The sequence below is a fragment of the Myodes glareolus genome, chromosome X (assembly GCF_982192425.1).
Source record: "Myodes glareolus chromosome X, mMyoGla1.1, whole genome shotgun sequence".
In the NCBI taxonomy this organism is placed as follows: domain Eukaryota; kingdom Metazoa; phylum Chordata; class Mammalia; order Rodentia; family Cricetidae; genus Myodes; species Myodes glareolus.
In genome coordinates this window covers 50,606,987-50,622,132 of record NC_142053.1, presented here as the reverse complement: position 1 = coordinate 50,622,132, position 15,146 = coordinate 50,606,987, and positions in this window count along the sequence as shown.

The following is a 15,146-nucleotide window of genomic DNA, read 5'->3' as shown; positions in this document are numbered from 1 at the left end:
CAATTTGTTACTGGACACTTTGGACTGTCCCTCTGTGGTTGCCAGGTAATATCAGGGAAATGAGAGTCTCTTCTTGTTGTTCTTTGTCTCATTAAAAAAGGCTTTGTGAACAGACTCCAATGGAAGCTGGAAGACAATTTTACGGGAGTTAACACGAATAATTCCAAAGAAGACAAGCTGCAATGTTGGCAGCTGCCAAGTGGAGGGATGTGGAGACAAGAAAGAGAAAAAGGCATGTTATTTGTGTTAGGCCAGAAAGGAAATCAGTCATATGGAATACAAGCAGTCACATGGTGGCGAGCGGAGCTTGAGCGAAAGAGTAAAGTCCAAAGTTTTAGGGAAAGTGACTCAGAGAGGAGCTAGAAGAAAAGAAAAGGTTAGACTTTTCTAATTAATTCAGAAAGGCTGGCAGGCTTATGAAGCTGCATGTCTGTGGACAAGTAACTAGGAGTTGGGGGGTTCTGAGAAGAAAAATACATTATCTGAATTAAAGGGATAATGATTTCACCAACTCTTTAGAGTGGCTTAAGATGTACCCTCTTTCCTAGGGTTGTTCTCTTGGCTAGGTGATTGAGTCAGACCAATGGAAATATTAGGTTTGCACTTATGCCAGAGAGTCTATTTTCTTCACCAGATTTCTATTTTCTTTACTGGGTCTTTCTTGCTACTCTAATAACTTCAAGTATGAGAAAATGGAAGCTTAGTGGACCAGTAACTCTAAGACCTGGAAATAAATTAATGCCTTTATCAATACAAAAGCCTTTCTCCACTTGGTCTCATTTCAGAGTTGTTCCATTATACATAGTCATGTCAGTCTTCTTATGAATTTTACCAGGAAGTCTCCACAACTTCTGTTTACAAATTATTGTTTAATCCTATAGGGTAGGCTAAGAAACAGTTTCCATTAAAAAGAGATTTAAATAGTTCAGTAACTTAAATATTCTCTTCAACTGCTATTGACAAGTACTTTTTAATAAAGTATGATGGGCATTTTCTGAATTTCCCCCCACTTGTTGGAATCAGCCTGTTTAAAGTAAAAGTATTTGGAAAGGTGTCTTGGTTGCAGAGTGTAGTTCCCTCTGCCCTTGTTGGTGATACCCTGCCCCATGAAGTTAATATTAATGATGCTAATAATACCTAAACTATGAAGTTGAGATGAAAAAAGTAAAAGTTCACTACCTCTTAACAAACTATATTCTAATAAATTATTATGGCAGAATGCATTTAACTTTCTCAATTGAATTTCACCCCAAGACCCAGTCAAATAACATCCATTTGTAGAACGCAGAAAACAATGGCAACATTTCGCACAGATGAGTAATTATCTGCCTGGAAATAATGTTTCAAGTGTCTTGATCTACTAATGGTATTAGAATAGCATGGGCGGTTCCCAGGGAAAGTAATGAGTACCCCTACATTGACAGTCTTCAGAAAAATATTTCTGACTCCTAATTAACTTATAAAGTTTCCTTGGGCATTTTTTAGTTGTTGTTTTGAAACTGAGAATGAAGGAAAGAAATTATATGGTAGACACCAAATGCACTCTTTCTGAATCTCTCTTTAGATGACATAAATTAATGGCTGCTCTCATTTTTCATGCTTCCATGCATGAAAAGAAAGCAATTAAGACAGTAATGCCATTTAACTATTATAAGAGGAATTCTGATAGCGCTGTACTTTACTGAGACACATCCTAGGCCAATGAACTAATTCAACCTCTGCTAACTCAAACTATTCAAATTTGAATGATTTTGGCCCCAAACCTCACTATCTCTATGCACTTTTATGGGAGAGTACCTTTCCCAAAGCATGAGTGAGTAATTCTATTACCCATAAGCCTGAGACAAGTTAAATTGGCCTATAGACAATTTAACTACAGGAGTACTTGCTTCTAGGAAAACCATTGATTTTGTTTAAAGTGAGCATATTGAGACCATTGGGAATTTTCCAATTTTTGTTTTATTTATTTTTACTCACAGAGCCTTGTTTAAAGAAAAGAATGGTGATTGATTATATATTTTCCCTATTGTACATTTTTCTGCAAAAACCATGACGAAGCAATTCTACTGTTCATAGATTTACCAAATAATTAAATGTCTGAGGAACCCCTTTGGGAAACATTTCTCTCTTTTTGCCAGGGATCAAGTTTCAGGTCCTCTAGTTTGGCAACAGGTACCTTTAGTCACTGCACGGTTTTGGCAGTCCCATTTACCCAGGTTTTCATTAAACTTTTAATGTGTTTTGTAGACAACTAAAATTGGGTTTTAGTAGGTTAAAAGGTAATTATCAGAACTCTGGAGCTTGGATTATATCATGATCTGCAAGAATGATAGTATGTCTCATAAAGGTATATTAAAAAGTGAATAGGAATTAGTTGAATAAGACAATTCGGGAAATCTACAGAGCAACATCCATGGATCTGCATAGTATACCTGCTTGAATTTATGCATGTCCTTGTGTTTCTGTTAGCCATTAAACCATCAAGAGCAATGTAATTAAGTGTCAGTCAACTTCTGCATAATGACAGATGCAGGCATTCTCTCTGCATCCAAAGGAGAAATGAAGGAAATGTCTAAAATAGGCTATTTCTGCCTATGGTTTTCTATGTGCCCTCAAGGATGGAAAAATCCTTAAGGGAATTATACATATTCAGTTGTCATTTTTAGTTTTGAGAAAAGATCATGTTATCAAAACCCTATCCATCCTGGTTGCAGTTCTACCTTAGAAGGGGTTTTTCCAAAGGTTTCTAGGCTTTAAGAATACACAAATATTAGAAAAAGTCACGGTGTATATATCTCACCTCTTATAAGTGAAGACAAGTAAGTATCTTTGCAGCTAACTGTGCATCTGTGGTGACCGACATAAGGGCAAACATCTATAATTACATGAAGATGACACAAATCTCTCCCTACATATCACAACTCTATTATCAGTACATTCTCCATGGTCTCACTATCAGCAAACAGGAAACAAGGCAATCTGCATGAAATGAGCGTAGCTATCACCCTGGAGAGTTTCATTAGGGACAGTGGTGATGCTATTATATATTACTATTGGGCATTATTCTGAATAGCTCACGCTAAGTGAAAATGACATTCTTCTACTCTCTCTTCTCAATTCCTACACCACATATAACTGCATAAGGCTTTGGGAATCCCTTCACTGAAGTGTGACTAAGTACTACTCTGTATGTCCAGAGTGGTTGGTGAAGGGAGATCTAGAGTGTAGACAAATGATAGCAGTCACTTTGTTAGTCATGAGCATGTTACCTAAGTGCCCATGTACAGCAAAACGTGGTTGACTGAACTGCCAGTTTTCCAGAAATGTATTCCTATTTACTCTGCCTCTGAGTAAGAAATTACACTTTGACTAAATGGCACCTTGCTTTAAATGCTACCTATTACTTTTATATTCCTACCTGTATTGGTTACATTTTAAATACTGAATAAGACAACATGACCAATATTGAAGAAAGGGAAGGGTTTTTGCTTTATTATTTATGCAGATCCTTTTACTTCTTACCATATTTCAGGTTTGGGGGATGGGTACAAATATTATGTTTGTTTGTTTAAACTTCCTTTATAATTGTGGTGTATGTGAATATATAGTTAAGTACACACAGTGAAGAGGGCTTTAGAAGAAGACCCACATAAACTAAATTTTATTACTAGTACTTACTGGTTACCTGATCTTGGGCATATTCTTTAATTTCTCTGAGATTCATTTTCTTTTGGGGGGAAACTAGTGCAATGGATTAAATGTGTATCCCCTTCATTCATATGTTGAAATCTTAACATCTAAGGTCATGGCCTTGAGGGTAGGTTGTAAGTAGGTCATCATAATCATATTGATGAGTAATCCCCATCAAAAGGATTATTACCCTAAAAAAATACACTCCAGAGAATCAACTTTTCTACCAAATGAAGTTATTGAGAGAAGATCAATATATATCTTCAGGGGGTTATAACTCAGCAGAAGCTGTTTGTTTGTTTGTTTGTTTGTTTGTTTGTTTGTTTAGCAGCGTTATCTTTGACTTGTTTCTTTTCTTTGGAAGCTACCCAGTTCTGTTATATGTTGTTTTGTTATAGCGTCCTTAACAGATGTTGGTACTACAAGTGATGTTAGGATTGTAACAAATACCTAGAAACATGGAAGTGCTTACAGATCTAGATGGTAGCTAAAAGCAGAAGACTCTTGACATATATGTTGAACAATATAATAAAGACAAACAAGTGAACAAAAACTTACATAGTCATCAATGGACCATTAAAAGTTATTCTGGTGAGGGTGCAGAAATGTGAAGAAAGTGCCCTAACAATCTTAGAGCATGTCTCATATGCTGGTCAGAGTATTGACAAAATTATGGAACCTAATGTCCATTCTGATAAGATCTCAGATAGAAATGAGTGACATGTTACTGCACAGTGGAAGAAAGTTCATCCTCCTATAATTTACATGCACACTCACACACACACATACACACACACACACACACAGAGAGAGAGAGATACACACACACATGCATACACACACAAACTTGGCTGAAATGTATTTATGATTTAGTGTTTCACTGAAGATAGATTTTTGGAGTAATGGTATTGGGTATTTGCCTGTGGAGACATCTAAAAAGAATTTAGAAGAACAGCCAAGTTTTCCTTGGCTACGTGAAATAAGAACTAAAAAAGTAAATGAATTAAAGGTGAAATTATTAAATTGAGAATAAACCTTAAATTTTGAAGAATAAGAGTCTATGTGGTAAACTAAAGGGAATGGGGGAAAAGAAAGCATGTTTAGTAAAAAAACACAAAAAGTGTAACTTAAAGACTGTCACAATAAGGAAATAAATTAGCTATCAAAATAGAGATAAGATCTATTGTCCAAGAAAAAAGAATGGTAATACCTGAATGTAAATAATAAATTAAGACCCCCCTCTTCTAATTACAGTGCCAGAATACAGGAGATCCAGCAAAGTTGAAGACATTACAGAAAGACCCTGTTATAACAGTATCAGAGAAACAATGTGGATGGTGCTGTAGCATGATTAGTAAAAACCCAGAGACAGATATTGGGGTTCAATCTGAAGAGCAGAAAAGCAAAAGAAGCCAAGCCACTAGAGAGCACTTACCTCCATGAAATCTTAAGACTATAAAGAGTGAGCTGTGGTCTCATCCTGCCTTATATTCCTCTCTAGTACTAAGATTAAAAGTGTGCACCATTACCAACCGGCCTCTATGTCTAATAGTGTAGCTGCTGGAAAAAAGGTGTGAGCCACACTGCCTAGCCTGTATGGCTGACTAGTATGGCTGTTTTGTATTCTGTTTTTCAGTCAAGCTTTATTTATTAAAATATAAATGAAATATCACTGTATTTTCTGTTTTCTTCTAAAATAAAAAAGAAACCTATAACTAATATAAGAAAAACTGTATGTAATAAGTATACTAACTATATACAATGTACACAGGCAGTAAATACTTCAACAATGTTTAGTCCATTTGTATTTTACAAATTCAGAGAAAATGCTACATATTTAGACTATCTTGGTGAGTCCAAGTTCTTGTATCTAGTTTGCTTTCTATTATAATTTGCTATCTGTATCATGTAAACAAGGAAAACTATACCTATAACTATTTAGTCTTCAACTCCCTCAGAGACCCAAGAAAGAAATAATATTAACTGAGTAAGCAGGAAGTGCAGGCAAACAAATTCCAAAAAATGTGAGAAATGAAAGAAATAGCTGGCTGCCTGGACAATGACCCAAAATTCCTCTGCAATGTATGGGCATCTATCTTCAGCCTATGGGCCTACACTATCTGACAGACTTTTCTATGATGTGGGGTTTTTGAAGGACTGTCCTACCTTGTCTGGACATGGATTGGCAGTCACTCTCTTTTGTGTCCTCTTGTCCCATTAGGACAGCATACTGTCAGCAGTAGAAGCAAGGACACTTTCTTGCCCAGTGTCTTAGTTCTCCCAAAAGAAAGTAAACTCCATGTGGAGTTTCTTAGATGTCCATCATCTTTTCTGAAGTAGATTTGTGCTACCAGGCACAGACATGTCTTATTGTCATAAAAAGAACCAATGTTATTAAAACATCTGAAATGCCACATTCTGTGATCTCTGAAGTGTTTGAAGATGACTTGCCTATTTTAAATTTATCTCTGTTTGACCTTGAAAACATACTTATTGTGACTACAAGTTAGATTGTAATAGGTGACTTTTCTATTTATTTTCATTGCAAAGAATTTCCATACGGTAGAGAGACCATTGACTGAGTCACCTTATTAACAGCTCTTAGATCTGTCACTATTCTCCATTTTCTAGATGTCTTTTTTAACAACAAATACAGGAGAATTGCAAGGGCTGGTTGATTCTTCAATATTCTGAGCATCTAGTTCTACCTGTACCTGCTGTTCTAAAGCCTGTAGTTTCTCTCTTGTTAAAAGCCATTACTTAACCCATTCAGTTTTGTCTATCAACCACTTTAAAAGTAGAGCTTTTGGTGCCTTTAAAATATCAGCTACTGTTGTGTCCTGTTGTTGTACAACCTGAATGGTAGGTGACTGTTCTTTATAAAACATTCTAATACTTTTCCAAGAAACATATATTAATTTATAGTTTGTTTCTAAGATTGGTAAAATGTTAATCTGAGTATTGCATTGCTGTAATAAATCACACTCCTAAAAATTTATTGCTATGTTTTTACTATTCCTCTCTGACCTTCTGACCCTATACATTTGACTCACCCCATTCTCTGCTTTAACTGAGATAAAATTCTGATCCTATAAACTGAACATATATATCCTGAAGAGGTAAATTTGGATGCCAAGATTCTGATGAAATTATTGTTACATCTGTATCTGTAGCTAGCAGACCTTCAATAATATTTTTTTTAATTTTGGTCTTTGTTCATTTATAGAAGTTTGCCAAAATATTTGTTTCATGGTTTCTTCTGAATTTTTTTGTTCTCTCTTCTATGGCTGTCTTATTATCCAGAGCAGTATGGCTTCTTACAAGAGGCATTAGGGTCTTCAATTGATCTGGAAAGGAGGTTACTCTGTGATGGCAAGAAACAAATGAACTGAATTTGGCATATGGGCCTTCAAGAGGCCCCTCATGAAGTTTTCATGTGGCAAAAGATGACCTACATTCATAAGTCTAATGCTTGCCTTTGCATAGGTACCTTCTTAACCAAAAAGTGAGGGACATTCTGGATGGGTTATGCTTTGAAATATCATTGTTTCTATGAACACCTTGTCTACAATCCCTTTTAAGGTGACCTTGTTTGCCATAATTATAACATTTGACATTTGGATTTTTACTCAAACCTCTGGAAATCATCTCTCCTATCCATGCATCATTATGGTCATGAGACTAAATATTAATTGTATCTCAGATCCATGCCTCCAAAGATCTTGACCTTGTCTTTAATATCCTTATTATCCTTTTGCATAGAGAATTGACATTTTCAAAAGTCGGAGATTCAATTATTATTTGCCTACCTTCTGAATTTGATATCATTCTATTTACTGCTGAAGTCAATCTTTGTAAGAAATCCATAAAGACTTCCTTTGGGTACTGTATAGCTTTAGTAAATGACTCAATTTTCTTTCCTACTTCTCCAATTCTTTCACAAGCATTCAAAGCTACTGTGCAGCATAAATGAAGGGTGTGGTCATCATTTATAGATTGTCTTTCTATAGTAGCATAGTCTCTTTCTCCAAGAACTTGATCTTGGGAGATTCCCCTACTTCTGGCTATACTCCATTGTTCAATAATCTTAGCATCTTCTCTGAGCTATATACACTATTGTAATTTTGGACCTGGCTCTATAACACCTTTAACTGATTCTTTCTAATCTTTATGGATAATTCTATTGCAAACTGACCATGAGTTTAACATTTGCTCCACAAAAGTGAATGCATGCCATATGAGACTATTGCTTCCTTGAATCTCAAATCTAACATTGACATAGGAGCCCAGTTAGCCATAACAGAACCTCTGCCATTGGGCAGATTAATTTCCTCTGTCTACGTTGAATATCTCTGTGATTTGTTTTATTAGTTTTTTCTAAGGCCTCTATCTTAGCACTCAAATTAACCACTTTTTAGTGATAAGACAAAAATGAAAAATCTGGTAATGTTTAGAACTGACATTAAATAAATCTCATCTAAATTAGATATACTCTCATTTAATCATTCCATTTTCAAACTGCCTAGCACATTATCATACAGAAACACAAATCCTTCCATTGTAATGTTTTCCCCCATTTTTAATGTGAGAAAAACCCATCTCTATTAAGCAATTCCTCCCTTTAATAATTCCCAGTTTTCTTACCAAATATACCATACCGATGATGTTGATGAAGATGTGAAGTGTATTGCCTGTAAAAGCCTGACTGGATCTCAAATCAGCTACCTATCTTGGCACCATCCTGAGAAGAGGGTTCATGGAGAGCCTGCAACCCAGGGTGTTTTGAGAGAGAGAGAACCTGTTGTCTAAAAAACACACAGGGGATTATTAGGAAAAATCACATTTGGTGGGGGGCTGCCTGAAGGCAGAACCAGCCAATCTAGGGCAGGTGAGATGATGGGTTCTGTGGCATTTGGAGCCCAGGTGCTTCTGGAGTTTGGATGGCAGCTGGAAACTGTTTCAGAGTGGCTACAACAGGAAAATCAAAAACTCACTCAGAGGCTTGGGGAAAAAAAGAAAAGAAAGCCTATCCAGGTAGGGTTCATTCCCCATGTGCAGCTCTGGCCTGGCCCAGTGGCTAAAAAGCCACAGGCAAACAGCATTTTTTGTGAATTCATACCCCAAACTTCAGGTGTCAAATGTATATGGTGCCAACATCATGATCCCAAATTTATAGAGTCATTGGTGTGTATAATTCCAGCTCATGGGAGTCAAAATACTATAACCCAGGTATAAAATAATTGCAATGGTAGCACCACACAAAATCTTAGGTATAGCACTGCTTTTCTGAATAAACCCTGCCTTGCATTGCTTCGTGAATGAGAACTCCTACCCTAGTCTGAAGGATAGGAACCCTACCCCAGTGTGCTGGGAATGCAGGAAGCTTTGACTTCCTGAGCATGGAGGGCATAGTATTGACTTAAAGATTACTCTTAAGTTTTAGAGTTTCCTAATTTCCTGTTGAGATTCAGACTTGCTTAGGAACATCTAGAACTATGAACCTTAAATATGACACTACATGAGAAGTATCATATATAGTTCTTGGAACATAGCAGGAATCCATTGAGACCCTGCAGGGGTCAAAATATAAAACTCTGCTCATGAGCCATATGCTTCTGGGAAACTTGCTAAATTGATCTGGACTTCCACTGTTTGATATAAAAAATGAAGATGATAATAGTTAGCTTGAACATTTGTAAAACAAAAAAAATCAGAGAAATTATATATGAAGAATCTAGCGCATTGTAGCCACTTAGTATTCAGCAGATGTTATCATCATTCTTATATACTTACATAAGCAGATTTTTAAAATGTGCCATGTAATTTTTTTCAAGGCAGATTGGCCCTTCTACATACAGTTGTCTTTCTCCTATATGACTTGATAGACACACTGTTCATACATACCCGGTGAGACTAGAAAAGGTGTGAATTGGCATGGAGGCAGTTGAGAGGCATGTCTAAGATCCATGGAAAGTGTGATGGAATGCAAGATTCTCTGTAACCCATTTACAAAGTAGAAAAACCCTATGAAAATATTTGAGATGTGGCTGAAGTTTGAAACACCCTTTTTTAATTCAAGTATACTTTTGAATATTAAAAATTCTTGCCAAGAAAACTGCTCTTGTATAGAACTTATTTTTCCTAGGAAATAAAAGTTATAGAGCAAGGGTTTTCTTGCCTTTTATTGTCAAGCTCACAGAATAAATCCTATCTGGAGCCCTGGTTCTTCTTGGCTGACTTAACGTTGCTAACAAATGTGCTCATAAGAAGATTTCAGTTTCCTTTAGGTCCTGAGAAGAATTACCAAAATATTTCTGAAAGACTCTTTCTTTAGTCATTTGTTTATTCTTGAGAATTTCATTCAGACATCTAATGAAATATGATAGTTTCTACTCCAAACTTCTGCTCCCTACTTTCACCACGTTCCTCTCTCATACAGACCCACCTCCTGACTTCATTTCTTTTGATAACCACCAAATCAACTTAATGCTTAAGTGCACAGTAAATTTACTAGAGCATAGGGAATGTATAGTGACTCTATATTCTCACTGAAAATGATTCTCCTTCTACCAGCAACCATGTACCATCAATAACTCCTCAGTATAAGGTGAGTCCTGGAGATCATCTACCCCATATATTCCAGGATTTGGGTGAACTTGATCTTATACTCTTGTACAGCACTTATAGATGCAAAGATTAATCGTTTTCCATTAATATCAAATTGCTCAATTGTTTGTCAGAAACCAGTGGATTTGATTAAAGATGAGGTAGGAGACTAATGTGGTAGAGGGAGTGTAACAATATGTTTGAGGAGTTAGGACTTTTTGTAGGAGGTTCTCTTGTCATTTTCTTAATATCTTGATTCTAATAGAAGAGATATAATCCTCCAGGCTTATCCCAAAGGATGAGGAGGGAGAATCATTATTGTCTTTCCCAAACATGCATAGCTAGGAACTCTGTACATGATGGGGTTGACTCAGGCCTTGAGTCAGTAGTCTTTTATCTCAACCAGCTTACACTGCTCCTAGGAAAGCTACAGTAAGAGTAACTCAACTACATTGCTGGGGAAAAAAGATGCCAGAGTCTGAGGTTTTAAGCTTGAAGGCTTAAGATGCTTAGTATCACTTCAGTGCATGAAGTATAGTAATCCAATTCCTATCTTGCAGAACTATGCAGAATAAAGGCAGAAATAAGCTGTTCTTTGAAATTGCTTCTTAATTCTTGCCTGACAGACTCAAAATCCTTGTTTAGGTTCATAAATCTCAATGAATGTTTGAGTAGAAATTCCAAAAAGTCATGATTTAAGGAAAATAAGTTCTCACACCATGATAGCAACCAGAATGTGTACCATGATTAAGTCAGAAAATATTTGAATAAGAATTAACAGACAATTTTAATGGGATCTTTGGTAATCCAGAAACAAAAAGCTGTCAAAGTGAGAAGTTTTTCTCTGTCAGGGTTGTTAGGCCCAACAGGTAAAGAAGGCAATATTGAAAAGATCCTGTGGCCCTAGGGCTGGTGAGATGAAAGGAAGAGAATACTATCCGACAGCTACCCCTTGTTCTCATGTTGGCAGCAGCTAGTGGTAGCTCAGGACTGACTAATCCACTTAATACATTCACAAATATGCCTGCAAATTGAGGGCAATTTGTGTTAGAATTGAATGTTCTCCAAAGAGGTGATTCATGGGAATTGTCTGAACAGACGACCGTTATATTTTCGCTACCTCAGCTCTGTGGGTATGTTTTAGAAGACTAAGTTATCCAAGTAAAGAAAAGGAAATAAAGAGCAGAAGATATCACAAAAGCCCCAAACCTCCATGGCCTTAAACACAATGTCTATTGTTCTTCTGAAAAATAGATTGCTTTTCATTTGTCCAGGTTTGATGTTTAAATGATAGCTGACAATTTCTGTTGGGGGAATGGCACGCACAGATAGCTAGCTATTCCCCTGTCAGCAGAGATGTGTGAGTATATTACAAAATGTCCATCATGTGCAATAGCTCAAAAAACATATGGTATACAACTCTAACAAAAAGCAAATATGGCAATGCATAGACCAATGTGGTATTGCTTACCTTTAATTCCAGCTGAGTAAGAAGAATTGCAGGTTCAAGGCCAGCCTGGGCAACTGAAACTCTGACTCAATAATTTAAAAAGAGCTATGGTGTTGCTCAGTGATAGAATACTTTTCTAACTTTCACAATACTCTAGATTTCATCCCCCTTTAATTTCTGATAATTCACATTCATACACATGCGTGCGTGCACACACACACGGAGAAGGGAAGGGTAAGAGAGGGTAGGGTATGAGGGAGGGAAAGAGAGAAATGACATGTAGAAACTAAAATACATGTGTGCTTCTGTTTTTTATTCTTTGCTGTCTAAAATTATGTGAATATGTTATGCTTTTTGGCAAGATAATAGTACCCTGGATTTTAAAACTTGTTTCTTGGGAACATATCCTATATGAATGGCAGTCTTAGAGAGATACCAGGCTCACTTCATCTGTTTCTTTTCATAGGACACACTGACTGACCTGTGGTATAGCCAAGTGTTGAGCTATAAGTTCTCTCACAATGTACTTCTGGTGTGTTTTACAGAACTCAATAAATCAACTTGAACAATGTATATCCCATTGAAGAGAACCTAGGCTGGGTTTAAAGGGAAGGAGAATATAAGTAGGAGGAATTTAAGTTCAGATGTGTAAAGGAAAAATATTTTGAGGGTAAAGGGAGTTATATAAAACTTTATTGCAAAGGAGCAAGAAATTATCAGTCAGTGCACCTCTCTGTTTCTGGCATTCTGGAACCACACAGTTTGTCGTTTCTGCTTCTTTCTAAACGGTGACATGATCCTAGATTCTGGAAAATGGCTTTCTGTCTGGCTCTTAATGTTTATTCTCCCTACCTTTAGCTCAGCAGGAGCTTTAGGTTGCTGCCGCATTTATTCTAGTCTTAAATAAGGTTTTTTTTTTCTTTTCTCTTTATTTGAATTTTGAAGGAAGTCAAATTGGCTTTTTCCAGGCAAAGATTAGCTCACTCTCTCCAAGTATGTTAACCCAGGCAGTGTTGGAGGAAAAGGTGCAAACAAAATCCGTGCAGTTATGGTACACAAAGAATATACAACATGAGCACTGAAGTTTAAGACAGAATAGTTAGCACTGAAGACAGATTGACCAGTGTATTAGAAAAGGCCATTATTGTAATGATAATGGTGATAAAGACTGACTATGGTAATTAAATGACTTTCGTAATTGAAACAGCTACATTTATGGCAGTCTCTTCAGGCATATTGTGTAAACTGATTTAGTCTTGAGAATCAAGCATAACAGAGATATTGTATTTTTCCAGTTTTTACTGAGAAGAAAATTCAGACTTAGATTTGTCTATGTTCTCATGTCTCTTAAGAGTTTAGTTGAGCCTCAAACTAGACAGTCTGACACTAGAGGCTGTGCTGCTTATTCTGACACTGTCTCAGTAGTAGATCTGTGAACTGTGCTAAGACATCTTTATGATGAAAAAGGAAAGTTCACTTAAATTAGAAAGTCCTTTATAAGCGTGCCCTATACACTTACATTCAGGCCCTCCAATGTCCTCACATAGGAAGAAAGGGCATAAAGACTTGAAGAAATATGTGTCTCCATGTAGGTGAAAAAGAGTTACTCTCTCATTTGAATTATTCCAACAATTTCAAATAAATGAACTAACCTTTAAATATTCGTCATCAGAGCATTATCCATTTATCTCTCTGCATTAATATTTATTTGAGTTCAAATTAAATCTGCCTTTGGCGAAGAACAAGAGCAAGATCCTTTGGAGTAGAAAGCAAGGCTGGTATGTATGTGATGTTACTGCCCTCTTCCCTGGCCACCATTTTATTGCTCTTCTGGGAATCGAGTTAAATTACAACTGCTGATATATTGTGGACTGTGGATCTAAATTCTGGCTTTGACCAAGTCAAGGGCTGCTTTCTTTTGGCAGTATTTCACTTCCTGTTTTATCTGTGCTGTCACCTAAATTTAGCACTTAGACTGTACTCCCCAATGTCTGCAGAAGTTCTAAATTATTTTCTAGTGATGCATACCATGTCCATGCAGAGTTTCATATGACAGATTTGCAGGACAATCCTGGAGCTCTCAAAGTCCTTTTTCAATGAATTAGATCTGTAGCTCCCAAAGATTCGACTTTTGGATGGGTTGTAAGGTGATGTGATTCCCGCAAAGCTGCTTGAGTTTTCTCTGGGGTTTTGTGGCCCTGCTGTGCACTTTTACTAAGTAGCAGACCAGTTCTTTTTTTTTTTTTTTTAAAAGGACAAAGAAAAGAAAAGTAAAACAAAAACAAAAGATGGGAGCTCTTTCTTTGAACCTCCAAAGGTATGACAAACCTAGTCATTAAGACTTTTCCCTTCAATTTTAGGAATGATGGCAATGGGAAATAGTGAAATCTTGTTCCAAATTGAGCAATCTTGAGTAAGACATAAATTCAAATTCTCCACTTTAAAAAAAATACGGGCTTCAACAAGAGTCAGCTGTAATTGGTAGAACAGCCTGACCTATTAATCCGTAGATAAAAATGATTCAATTAAAATGAAATATAAATATTGAAGGTAGCATAAAACCAAATGAAGCACATCACGGAATTTATGTGCAAATAAATTCACTGAATAAAATTCTTTAGTACATACAAAGTCCATATGCTGTCTTGATAATGTTATAATTAAGTCAGAGAGTCATGTCATACTGGCCTTTTCCATCTGCTCTGTGATCTGCTCAGGGACCCATTCACACAGAATGACAGCTGACCTCAAAATGATGCATTCTGCTAGTGCCCATTTGAACAGAGCTGCTGGTCATGCTCATTTTGTCTTCATTTATACTGGGATACAAGTGAGTTTTCATTAAATCAATTGAATTAGAACATGCAGTTTTCTATTAAGTAGGTTTATTTAAACCACTGTTGTTGTATCTGGATTTTTTATTTACACAAGCACTGGATTGTATTGAAGCATTTTTGTTCCGTTGTGCTTCATAAATTCAGGTGACACTGAAAAGAGAAAAGGATTGAGAATAGAAAAATAGAAATACCTCTGTCTTTTTCTTTTAATTGTTGGTATCTGATGAAAGCAAATCATTTAATACTTGGAACCTCGGGGTGTTGTGTATATATGTAACACATGCTAAAGACATGCGAAACGGAACCAATATTTATGACACTAATTGATTTCATTTATTTTACTTCCCTTGAGCATGCTTCACTGTCATGCCTGCCATTATCTTAATGTTGCTGTTTCCAAGAACACTCAGAAAAGTCATTTTAAAGGCAGGGGATCTAGAGCACAGATGTGCCAGGTGTAAAGGCTCTCATCCTCAGAGACCTTCAAATTGGCGAAAGGAAACCCCACTGAATGGTGCAGCTGAAGATCCAGCATTTGTCCATCTGTTTGTATCCAGGTTACT